Source organism: Tupaia chinensis, unplaced genomic scaffold, assembly GCF_000334495.1.
Source record: "Tupaia chinensis unplaced genomic scaffold, TupChi_1.0 Scaffold000362_1, whole genome shotgun sequence".
NCBI classification, from domain to species: domain Eukaryota; kingdom Metazoa; phylum Chordata; class Mammalia; order Scandentia; family Tupaiidae; genus Tupaia; species Tupaia belangeri.
The window spans coordinates 4,171,280-4,183,636 of NW_006159859.1; the positions used below are offsets into that span (position 1 = coordinate 4,171,280).

Sequence of the window (12,357 nt, forward strand, 5' to 3'; positions counted from 1 at the left end):
TGTCCTTCACTGACCTCGTTTTCCCATACCTGAGAGAAACTATAGAAACAGCCGAGTTTGATGACAGAGGAGTCCTCACGTATAGCAAGTCTAAAATTTCATTAAGTGTTGTTTGGGATGCTGCTAATGTTATTACTGTAATACAAACATCAAAGGAAATCAGATCACACACCCAGGAAAACCATTCCCTGCTGGAAATCCTGTTAGCTGACTTCAATTATGCTGCGCTTTCCCTCATTCAGATGGCAGCAACAGCCTCATTATCTGAGCTCTAAATCGCCTGCTTAATGAAAGTGCACACATTTGAAACTCATCGAATTAAGTAAAATAAAATTTGAATCTTCTGCTTGTTTGGGTTCAAGTCATCAGAATATAAAAATCAATTTTGATTGCTAGAAGTGTGTCTGTGGACAGTGGTTAAGAGGACACATATGTAGGGTTGAACTAGAATTAGGAAGAGAGCTTTTCTTATGGGAAGGCTGAGAGGGTGCCAAAGTGGATGTTTGTTTCAAGACTAACATTTATTTTTTAAAGTATAATTCAGAATGTCTTAAAATTTTTCCATTGTATTCTCTGAAAGGAAAACCTGTGTTCTGTAAACATGTATTCTTTTTGTTTTCACTTTTATCATGAAAATGTTAAGCATAAAGAAAAATAGATTTAGCACAATAAACACATACCTATTACCATTAAAAAAGAGTTGTAACCATTGTGTCATATCTGTTTCATAAATTTAAATCATTTAAAGCAAATTATTAAAGCCATATTATTCTATCCCTAAACATTTTAATATGCAAACCTGAAAAACCAAGATAGTTTCCTAAAATTCATGATATCATTATTGCACCTTATAAAAAGAACAATGATTCTTATTAGCATGTAATTTTAAAATGATATTCTTCTTTGCCCAATTGTTCTAAATAAATTCTTTACAGCTGTTTCATTCAAACCAGGATATGCACATGACAAATATCACAAGTCTGACTTAAACATGTTTGTGGGTATCTTTATCCATTTTAAGATCAAATTTATAATTTTCAATCATATTTATAATGTAGTCAAAAAAGGAAATTCACCTCATTACATTCTCATTATATTTCAGGCATTCTTAGGTTATCTGTATCCAACATTGTATAGTGTTTAATTCAAAATATTTCGTTCCTCCCCATTTTTTAAAAATTTCTACACAACTGTTATAAGGAGCTAAAGAATGTTTTCTACTGCTAAATAAGTGGAAATACTTTCTCATTATCTCAAAATTTATGACAAAAATGTAGAAATAAACATCAGAGTACAACAACTTGAATGTGAAAACAGAGTAGCCAATGTATATTCCTTTAATATACTGACAGCTTGATTAATTCAGTAAGTCTGGTGTCAATCCCACTCATTTCTCTGGCAGGTATAGAAAGGAGATTTAATAACACACTCAGACAACCTCTGTACCTCTTACAGAGGACTTATCTGGAATGCCCAGCCACTAGGTGGTGCTTCAGAGCCATGGGGCACATCTCGCCTGCGAGGGTTGGGAAGAGAACTGTATGTGTCATTCAAAAGTCCCTTCCCCGTGGCCTCACGATGTAAGACTGTGAGAAGGACTCCAGAAGATGGCTGGGCCTCCACTTTACTGCAGCATGCCAGACACTGGTGGCATCTAATCAAGACAGGCTAGGAATATGCTACACAAGTGACCAAATTTCTCATCCAAGTCACTAAGTCCTTATCATTGATCCTCCAATCATGTCAATAGTTTTGTGTCCTCCAAGTACGTATGTAACTGGATTTTGCAAATTACACTAACAATAATATCCAGGACCGGCCTGTGACATGATGAATAAGACAGTTGAATCCCACGTGACTGATCCTGTGGTTTGAGTCCTGGACCTGGTAGCTTGAGAAACATGCCAGGCGTGTGTGTGTGCATGCAAAATCCCAAAAGGAAGGAGAAATGAAGGAAAAGGGATTGTGGCAAGAACATTCCTCACAGGCAGACAAGGGACTGGTGGGAATCAGGGGATACTTTCTCACTTTCTCTCTTCATCTGAGGAGGTAGGGAGAGGTGGGAGAGTGAACAGTTTTTCCCAGCTGCATCTCAAAGGCAAATGCCTAAAAAGTACTTGTTTAAATTGCATTGAGTGAGAATCAAACCATAAATTTAAATTCTTTTGGAATAATTTGGTGATTATTTTTAATTTTACAATACTACTTTATTATTTTTACAATAAATTATGTGTATTTTTCTTTAGGTTTGTTTTCTCAAAACAAAACAAAACAAAAACAGGTCCCTAGTAATGGAATCTGGAGATATGACATCACAATGAAAAAATATTATTTTAGCCACTTAAGGGCAAAATTATTCTATTTTAGAAGACATCCAGAAAATATTAGGCTGCCTTCCTTAGAAACCCATTCCAAATTTTTATATCTTACAGGAAGTTTTTTCTCACATTGAACCTAAAGCACTCCAAGCTTCAGTTTAACTTGTCTATCTTGTTTTAGTCTCATAGTTTATATAAGAAACAACTGGTCACTTTCCACTCAATCTACTCCCATCACAATGAGAAGCTCGCGAGTCTAAATGTCCTTTGGAAAGCACACAACTTAATCAAGAGGCAGTAGGTATTTCATAAGAAGAGGGTAAGTTATTGGTTACCTTTTTTTCATTGAAGAGGGCATGTGCACTTGAGAGAGAGAAATGAAGTATGGTTATGCTGCAATCCCTTTTCCTCCATTTTTCCATCCTGTTGGGAGCAAGAACATGTGTTTTTCAGCCTGCTGAGGCCAGAATTTGAACTATTGTCAGTCAGATGAGAACTAGCTCCCTTAACTAGACTCCTAGTCTGCAGACCAGCCCTGATTCCTTTTCTTTTTTCCTTTTCTAAGTATGATCTTCTTTCAACAGAGCAATTCTAAGATTACCACCGAGGAGGCACTATTTATTGGAGGAAACATTCAGAGAGAGAATCACATTTGAGGAAGGAAAATGGGTCAAATCTGGTTGTAGCAAAAGAATGTCAAGTGAATTAATTCAAAGGAATTTTTTACAGGTCACCAAATTGTGTGTGTGTGTGTGTGGGGGGGTGGATGGTTAGAGAGAAACTAAGGAAAGTTTATATTCTTGTGATCCCAGAAGAACCCAAGTACCCAGCTGGAATTTGGCCAAAGGGGAAGAGAGTCTCACTGAAGCTCAACTGAGCATGAGTCGTTCCTACATGCTGATGGCAAGACCAACTTCCCACAGACAACATTATAATCAGAAAAACGTGCATTTAAATGCAGGCAACAGAAATTAGAGATGAAGCCACACATGGTTGGCTTTGCGGAAAGATTTGGGAGGAGGGTGGGATAAGAGAGGAAATCTGAATTGTAGAGAACACACTGTCAGAAGAACTTGGAGAAGGTGCTCACCGGTTCTTGCTCCCACTCACTGGCTGCAGCCGATGTGGGAGATAATAAAGGGCATCGCTGTGCCTCCACCTTCTCTCCTTGAACCATTGGCATCACTGACTGGAACGAACTTCTCGCAGAAAAAGTAAGGAAGCTCCGTTTCTCGGTGACCCCTGTCCTTTTACTTGAGGTTAATGCAATGGAAATACTTGGAGGCTTAGATTACTTTATCTGTCCAGGAAAGTTGGAACCTCCTTGAGAAAAAACAGAGGGTGCAGAAATGAGAATCAAGACATATCAGAAATGTAAAAGTTTATTAATAAAAAGAAGTATGTGATCTATCATTAGTTACTTGACAGTCCTAGTGTCAAACCGGTTTCAAAAATTTACTGAATGGATTTTTTTCTAATTTGCTTCTGATTTTACCTAAACATTGTAGACAATTAATGTGTTTATATTCAATATAAAAAAAAATTGAGCATTTCAGATTAGTAGAGTTAATAGATTGTAAGTTCTTTAAACAACATCTGGCATATAGGACTCAGATAACATTACCTTGCAAGCCTTTACTAAACATAAAGCATTGTGCTAGATGCTAGGCAGAGGGCAAAGACACAAGCCTGACTCTTAGAGATTGAAGTCCAAGGGCTCCATGGAAAGCAACTCTCTAACTTCTCTAATCACACACTCCAATACAGAAGTCAGTCCCTGAAGAACTGAGCTTGACATCTGTCCATTTTCCTCTCCACTGTGAAAGTTCAGAGGCTCTTCTTCAAGGGGAGACCATAGAGGCTGAAATTATTCTCATCATTTTCCTCCCAACATGTACAACCACTATTGTTGGAACACACATACAAATAGTCTCTCTCTCTCCCTCTCTCCCTCTCTCTCAGCTATTGTCAATCACAAGACTTTGGGAAGCTAAAACTATTTGATCTTGAATTGTATTCTTTTTTTTTTTTTTTTCTTCTTACAATATTTGAATGACGTAAATGTTACCAGCCCATCTGTGTCTGTTTCTTCTTGTGGTCAATGAAATGAGAGGCAGAGGCTGGAGGAGAAAGGAGTTTAGTTCTTTAACCAGTTATAGGGTGACAGCATGTACCATCAAACTGTCTCAAAAAATCTCACCATGTTCTCGGTATTTATAGATACAAGATAAAAGCATGTGCCAATCATTCCTCATTACAATCAATCAGAGTCAATTGCTTTTCCCGGAGGGACTGTCCTGATTCTTTAAATACTCACTCCTGGTTTCTCACCTGACCATTCCTCAAAGAGACCTCCCTATGACTCAGCACTTGGTCAGGTTGTTCTCTTAGAGGCTTTTCTTAATTTCAAAATGGCTGCCATTCTGCTAAATCTTAAGGTACCCTGCTTCATAAATATGACAGATAGGAGAAAATATTTATATTTGTTAGGCAGTGCCTCAAAAATAGCTTGACTTTTCACATATACTTTTAATTCTCAAGGAATAGTTTAGAGTCACTTTCCTCACTAAGAGAGATCCATTTTTCCAGAATGGCTGAATTAATGATATACGAAGCAATTCCTACTCTTATACCTTGATATGAAGAACTAAAAGCTCTGTTTCTCTGGGATAAAGGATTTAGAAATACAATAGTTTATGGTTTTCAAAGCTTGTTTAATACCTAGACATTATTTTTAATGTGTAGTACCCCAGGACAGAAATAATTTATTTTTTTAGCCACAATCCTGACTACAATATAGGAGGTATCCATCTAGGGCATGGATTTGTGATCATATCAGAAGAAGGTCTTTATTTCAAGCCTATGTGAGAATACCAAAATGGCTATTGAGAATGAATGAATCCAAACTCTGGAATGAGAGCCATAACATTTTACCTCATATTAATAGTTCATTTGGATTCCAATATTGACAATGAATATGAATACCATACAGTGAGGTTTTATAGTTAGGGTTCCTCTGAAAGCAGAGCCTAAGACAAAAATTCTAGTTCAAGTGGTCCGTTTGGGAGGTGATTTCAAAAGGCATGAGTGGGGACTAGCAGATGGCATAATAGTTACATAGCTGGACTCTCCATGTAGTTGCCTGTGGTTCAAGTCCTGGACCTCTCAGCTTAAAACTTATGTATGTGACCAAAATCCCACGAGAAGAACGGAGGAGAAAGGAATGTGGCATGGCCACCACACCTCCCCATGGGGGAGGGGTGATTTCTCGCTTTTGGTCTCTCTCACTCTGATGAGTGCATGTACCCTATAGCAAAAATCTCCCCAAAACAAAGCAAAACAAACAAAGAAAGGTATGAGTGAACTTTAAGAGGAGGCAAGGAAGAAGGCAATCCCAGGTAGATACCATCTATAGAGGTCACTGCTAAGAGCAGCGAGAGACTTGATTCTCCTGGGAAGTCTGCAGTATGTCTCCCAGAATCACCCACTTGAAGACAGGAAGCTAGAATACTTTGTCTCTGACCATGTCCCCTACTGTTTGAGGATTGCCTCTAAGGTCATCAATGTCCCCCTCTCTAGGGCTTGTGCTTGCATGAGGGCAGAGAAAGCTACCGCCTCCAGAAAAGACCCAGGGTAGAGCATGAGGGGAGAGTGAACGGCCCACAGCAGCTGTCCCTGGACATCAGAGGCAGGTGAGGAGCTGGGACAGGAGCACCGAGAAGGTCAGTCATGGGGTTCTGCCTGCAGTTCACAGCTCCTCCTAAGAAGTGGCCACAACTATTAGACACTCTAGCTGAGAGCAGGGTCTCAGTCTCACCTGGGGGTGCTCCTTTTCTTTGGAAATCCCACATTAGCCACGACATTCACCTTTTATTTCAGGCCTCTGCTTTCAGCCTGCGCTTCTGCCCTTGGATGGAGGGAAGTCTTTGGGTTCTTGCTGACTCTCTGTTACCTGATGTCGACAGAAGTCTTTAGTTTCTTTCAAAATGCTCTGTGAAATGCTAGTTTCCTACTTCAATAACAGCTAAATAAAGGGCAGGACTCCATCTCTGGCTCTCCAGTCCCAGAATATCCTCTGACGGCATGTCAGTGCCAGTCTTTTTGCTGCAGCCGGCATACTCTGTGTCCTAGAAGTGCCAGTGCATAGAGGTGGTTTTCAATCCCTTTAGGCAGGAAGGTTTCGTTGTGAGGATCCGAGGTGATAATGGATTTTTAGAACAAGCTTTATGCTCTAATCAGAGTGCAGGGTCATTCCCAGTTAACTACTGCATGTGCACCACTGGGGGGCTAGTGTTGCATAAAAGCGAACGTGAGGGACCAGCAGTTAGCGTAATGGCTATGCCGCTGTACTCCCATGTAGTCGACTGCAGTTTGAGTCCCAGACCCAGTGGCTTAAACTCACGCCGGGCGCGTGTGCGTGGGTGCCCAAGATCCCGAGAGGAGAATGAGAGGAGAAGGGATTGTGGCATGGCCATCCCCCCTGGGGGGTGATTTTTCATTTTCTATCTCTCTGTCTCTGTCTTTCCAGCGAGCACACATGCCCTATAGCAAAAAAATAAACAAACAAACAAACAAAAAACTCTCAAAAAAAAAAAGTGAATGTGAGCGATTTCTAATAGCAAAGACTTCTGTGAACTTTGTAAACTTTATATTGACACCATCCTTAGACTTTTAGATTATCTTGGAATAAAGCCCAGAACTTTGCTTTTTAGACAATGTCAAGTTCAATGGCTCTCAATAGGGAATGATTTTGTTTCCCTCTCCAATGGGCATTTAATAACGTCTGGAGACATTTTTTGATTGTTGCAAATTTGTAGGAAGGCAACTGCACCTCGTGGGTGGAGGCCAGGGATGTTGCTCAACCTTCTCCAATGCAGGGTAGGCTCCCACAACAAAGCATTATCAGACCCCAGTGCCAATGTCACCAACGTTACAAAACCCAGTTCTAGAAACACTGAAAAATTATTTCTATTGACTTTTAGAAGATTAACACAAACATCCTTTGTGATTTTGTAAATCATTTTATCTTTCCTGGCCTGTTTTCTCTATATTAAGGAGAATACTATGCTACATTATCTTGTTTAAAAAATAAACTCATACTTTAAAAATGATCTGTTTTTCTTTGTGTATTATGCCAGATGGTACGAGCACTCACAGGAAAGGAAGAGAGAGAGAGAGAGAGGACCCTTTCCCTAACAGAACCTGGTCATGCTGCAATCCTTTTTCTTTCAATCCTTCATCCTTCAGGATCCTGGGCATGTATGGTAAGCTACCAGGGCTGGGAATTGGACCCTTGTCAGCCATTTGAAATCTGGCTTCCTTTGCACAGTGCTTAACCACTGCGCTATAGGACCAGCCTATAGAAGACCATCTATAAGGGCACTTCCAATTCTGACATGATGTCAAGGGATTTCAAAAAAATTCACAGAAAAAAATGGAATTAAAGTATGAGTTTATTTTGGTGCAAAAATTTGAAATTCATGCAGTGTTTTCATAATACACATTTTTCACAAGCTTTTTTGAGGAGCCCCTTGTATGATTTTATGACTCTGTCCCTTCCATTGCTACATTTTTCTTCTTAGGTTTTGACACTATAGGATTAGGCTTTATTGGAAAAGTCAAATGTAAATAATAATTGATTCTTGAACATTTATTCTCAGCAGCAGAAAATTAATCATTGAGTTGCTGTTGATAGAACAATGTTACTGACTGAATTTTGCTGAATGATGAATTTTAATATATGTAAGAGATTAAAGTCACAGCCCATTTAAGATGAGTAGGAGACAGTATTTCTTTTCCGAACCTCATTACCCTTTGGCGATGAGTTTCAGTGGGCTCTGTGGGTGATCCTAGGACAGAGTTGGAAGGTGCAAGCGTGGAGCGGGGACAGGCTGGGGAGAGCATTGCTCTTGGAGAATCAGGACCAGTGTTCTGAGCGTCTGCATGTGCAGTGGCACATTTAGTGAGGGACTCTGATCCTGTTCCTCAAAAAGAAAAAGAAAACCTGTCCCAGAAGGGGACAGGTTTGCTGTAAGGATGCACCAATGTAAATGCAGAGATTATGCTCTTCTGTTAGAAAACCCCGAAGATAATAATAAAAAAAATTACTTGAGCGGTGTCCTTATGACTCTTATAGATAAGATTTATAATATAGGAGATATTGAACAAGCCTCCCTAAGATTGTGAAAGAGCCCAGTGTAAGGAAGAATTGAGAAATGTGGTAAATGACAGGTGGGAATTATCTACTGTAAAATACACAGCAGTTATGTTGCTGGACTTTCACATGGCCAACTTCAGTTCAAGTCCCAGACCCAGTGGCTTGAGGCTCATGCCAGGCACATGTGCATGCATACCCTAGATCCTATGGAGAATGGAGGAGAAGGGATTATGCATGGCCACCCCCTGACCCCATTGATGAAGGTACGGGGGATTTCTCATTTTCTTTCTCACTGTATCTGTCTCTCTCTCTCTCTCCCTCTCTCTCTCCCTCTCTGCCTCTCTGCCTCTCTCCCGCTCAGACAAGTCCATGTACCTGAAGGCACTTACCAGGCAACATTGGAAGAAAATAGAATAGGTCTGGCACTGCCTTCCCATTCTCTAAGTCACCATTTTTCTGGTTCCTGTTACGTCTCTTGAAAATGACAGATGTTCCTATGTTAGTTATTCCTGGTTTCAATTTTGACTGTCCCCAAGAGCCCCAGCTGAGCACTGGTACATAAGAAAATGCCCCTCCTGGATTAACTCAGCTCCTGGAGGTATTATCCTTTACCTGTGCTGGCCCCTCTCCTGACTCACTTTAGTTTCATAAGGCCCATTATAAACTTTAAACCTTCAACTCGGCATGTCACAAAATTCTATGAAATTCTAAGAGTCACAACAATTTTTCAGGGAATGTTCCAGCCCAAACTATTAAAATTTAACAGGGACAAATGTAGCATCCTGTATTTGGAACTAAAACTAAAATTCTGACCACATACAGGGTGGAGACCCAGTTCCATGGCAATTCACATGAACAAGGCCTAGAAGCATTAGTGGACTTAAATCTTTTTCTTTCTCTCTCTTTCTTTCTTTCTTAAGAGGTTTTTGCTAGGGTGCATGAGCTTATCAGAGTGATAGAGACAGAGACAATGAGAGGGAAAATGAAAAATCACCCCCACACACAGGTGGAATGGTCATGCCACAATCCCTTCCTCTCCATTCTGTGTGCCTTACTGGGATCTTGGGCACACACACATACATGCCCAGAGTGATTTTTAAGGCACTTGGTCTAGAATATGAACCATGGTCGGCCATGTGGGAGTCCAGCAATGTAACCACTATGCCATCTGCTGACTCCAGTGGACTTAAGTCCTAATATGACTGGATGATATGACAAGATTAATTAAAACCCATGAATTAGGCTGTAAAAATAGAGAAAGCACCCATGTGAATGAAAATCATTATCCTCCTGGTCAAATTTACATCTTGTTCAAAGATTTTCACTTTAAGAGGGAGACTGGAAAATGGCAAAACAAATCTTAATACAATTTTAAAAGATGAACTATAAGGATACTGGAGATGTTTATTCTAAAAAAGGAGGTAGCCACAGCCATACCTCCTAGTAGACCCTTCCAGGCAGACACAGGAAAGGGGAGGCGCCAATTTGACTTTACTTCAGAGTAGAAACCTGGTCACTGGAGACTGTAAGGAAAACTTGTCTTGAATAGAATGTTTTCTAACGATTAGAAACTCCCAACTCTACAATGAATGACTTTCCAGAACAGAATACTGCTTACTAGAGTACAAAATGCAGAGAGTGTTTAGCTGCAAGTTAGGGATGATAAATACGAGGGTCATATGAACTAGAAACTGCTAAAGTCTATTCTAACTCTGAGGAAAGATCGTTATTACTAACATTCACCTGTAATTACGACTGCCTGACTTAGAGAGCTAGTAATACTAGAAGCTGCCACATTATCTGGGTTCAACTTCCACAAAGGCCCCCACCCCACTTCATATTGAGGTAACTTTGAGCAAACTCTCTTTACCCCTCTGAACTTTAGTTTCCTCATCAGTAAAATGGGTATACTCAATGTATTCATTTCATAGGTGATTTGAAGACTGATTTAGTGAAGAAATTGAGTTACTGAGTTATTACATGTAGCAATATCTGTAATAATGCTATATAAGAGAAATAATTGGGACCAGCAGGTGGCATAATGGTTACATCGAATCCCAGACCCGTCAGCTTAAAACACATGCCTGGCACATGTGTGTGCATGCCCAAAATCCTGAGAGGAGATTGGAGAAGAAGGGATTGTGGTGTGTCCATTACTGGGGATGATTTCTCACTTTTTGTCTTTCTGTCTCCCTGGCGAGTGCTTGTGCCCTATAGTAAAAATCTCTCTTTAAAAAAAAAAAAAAAAAAAAAGAAGAAACAATTAGAACATATGACCAAAGTCCCAAAGACAAGCAGAGACTTTGTTCAACCATTTCTATGTGGAGAATCTCTCACCAGTTTTCAGAATGACTTCAGAAACTTGACTTTTATCTTCATCTGTTTTCATAGCATGACGGATGGCATTCAGATGGAATTCAGTTTTCTGAGTCAAGTTGTAAAATGTGTACTCAATGTTTTCTTTTCCAAGTAAGTTCAACACAAATTTACTGCTTTCTTGGCAATCAGGTTCTCAAGGGATAGGAAGCTACTTGAGGTCATATATGATTTTAGGAAGATGATCAGATCTCAGGGCCATTGGACAGTGGCCACCAGTTCTATTAGGAGGGCTAACTCTCTTCAGAATCTATGGTCCTTGGGACCAGCAGTTAGTGTAATGGCTATGTCGCTGGACTCTCATGTAGTCGACCACGGTTCGAGTCCTGGACCCAGTGGCTTCAACTCATGCTGGGTGCATGTGCGTGCGTGCCCAAGATCCTGAAAGGAGAATGGAGGAGAAGGGATTGCGGTGTTGCCATCCCCTCTGGGAGGTGATTTCTCGCTTTCTGTCTCTCTGTCCCTCTCTGTCTGTCTGGCGAGTGCACGCGCCCTATAGCAAAAACCTCTCCAAAAAAAAGAATCTATGGCCCTTGACTTTTTAAGATATAAATATTTTTCAAAATTGGCTAAAATGGCCTGAAACCACACAGGCTAAATGAAGCCCTCATTTTGCTGTTGATTAAAAGTGGTTAAAATTATAAAATAGTAATGGGCTTACAAATGATTAAATATATCTTGTCTGTTCAGCAAACCATGAGCTAATTCCTGTAACAGCCAATTAAGTAGTATTTTTAATTAGGGGCTCTACTAGTATTTCCTATTCTCATAAGTCTTCTATTTGTTGGGTCAGCTGTTCTTATTAAGGTACCTATTTTTTATAAATTATTCTAGTCTACTATTCTATTAAATCAATATTTAAAATTGCATATATCCTACAGTATCTATTTCCTCTTTTTTGAAATATCAAAACACGGAGATTTCTATGCAGCCTCCCCATTGTTTCTTCAAATGTGACATTATTGACACTTCATTTGAACCTTGTTAGCAAATGTCCCCAGGTACATGATGGATGAATAGAAGATGCTGAGTCAAGAAGCTGCTAATGACCAAGCTGCCAAAATTGTCAGAACTTGTTGACAGTTGGTATGGGATGTAATAAGGGTGGAAGATGTGAAGGTGAATGGGATTATGCATAAGCTTTCTTTTTTTTTAATTTATTTTGTTTAGCTTTGCGCAGTGGCAGTATCATAGCCAATGAGGTTTATCCGAGGCGTGATTATTACTCATTGAAAACTTTTCCCCAAATTATTTTTTAGAGAGATTTTTGCTACAATGCACATGCTCTCATCAGAGAGGTAGAGAGACAGAAAGTGAGAAATCATGCCCCTACAGGTGGGGATGGCCACAGCGCAATCCCTTCTCCATTCTCCTCCTTGGGCATGCATGTACACATGCCCGATGTGAGTCCCAAGCCTCCAGGTCTGGGACTCGAACCATGGTCAGCCATGTGGAGGTCCAATGACATAACCATTACACCATCTGCTGGTCCCTGCATAAGCTTTC

At 40.0% G+C, this 12,357-nt stretch overlaps 1 pseudogene; it reads left to right on the top strand.

Moving 5' to 3' along the window:
• The first annotated feature begins 12,019 nt into the window (after positions 1-12,019).
• On the top strand, positions 12,020-12,135 carry LOC114008647 (uncharacterized; annotated as a pseudogene).
• The last annotated feature ends 222 nt before the right edge of the window (positions 12,136-12,357 follow it).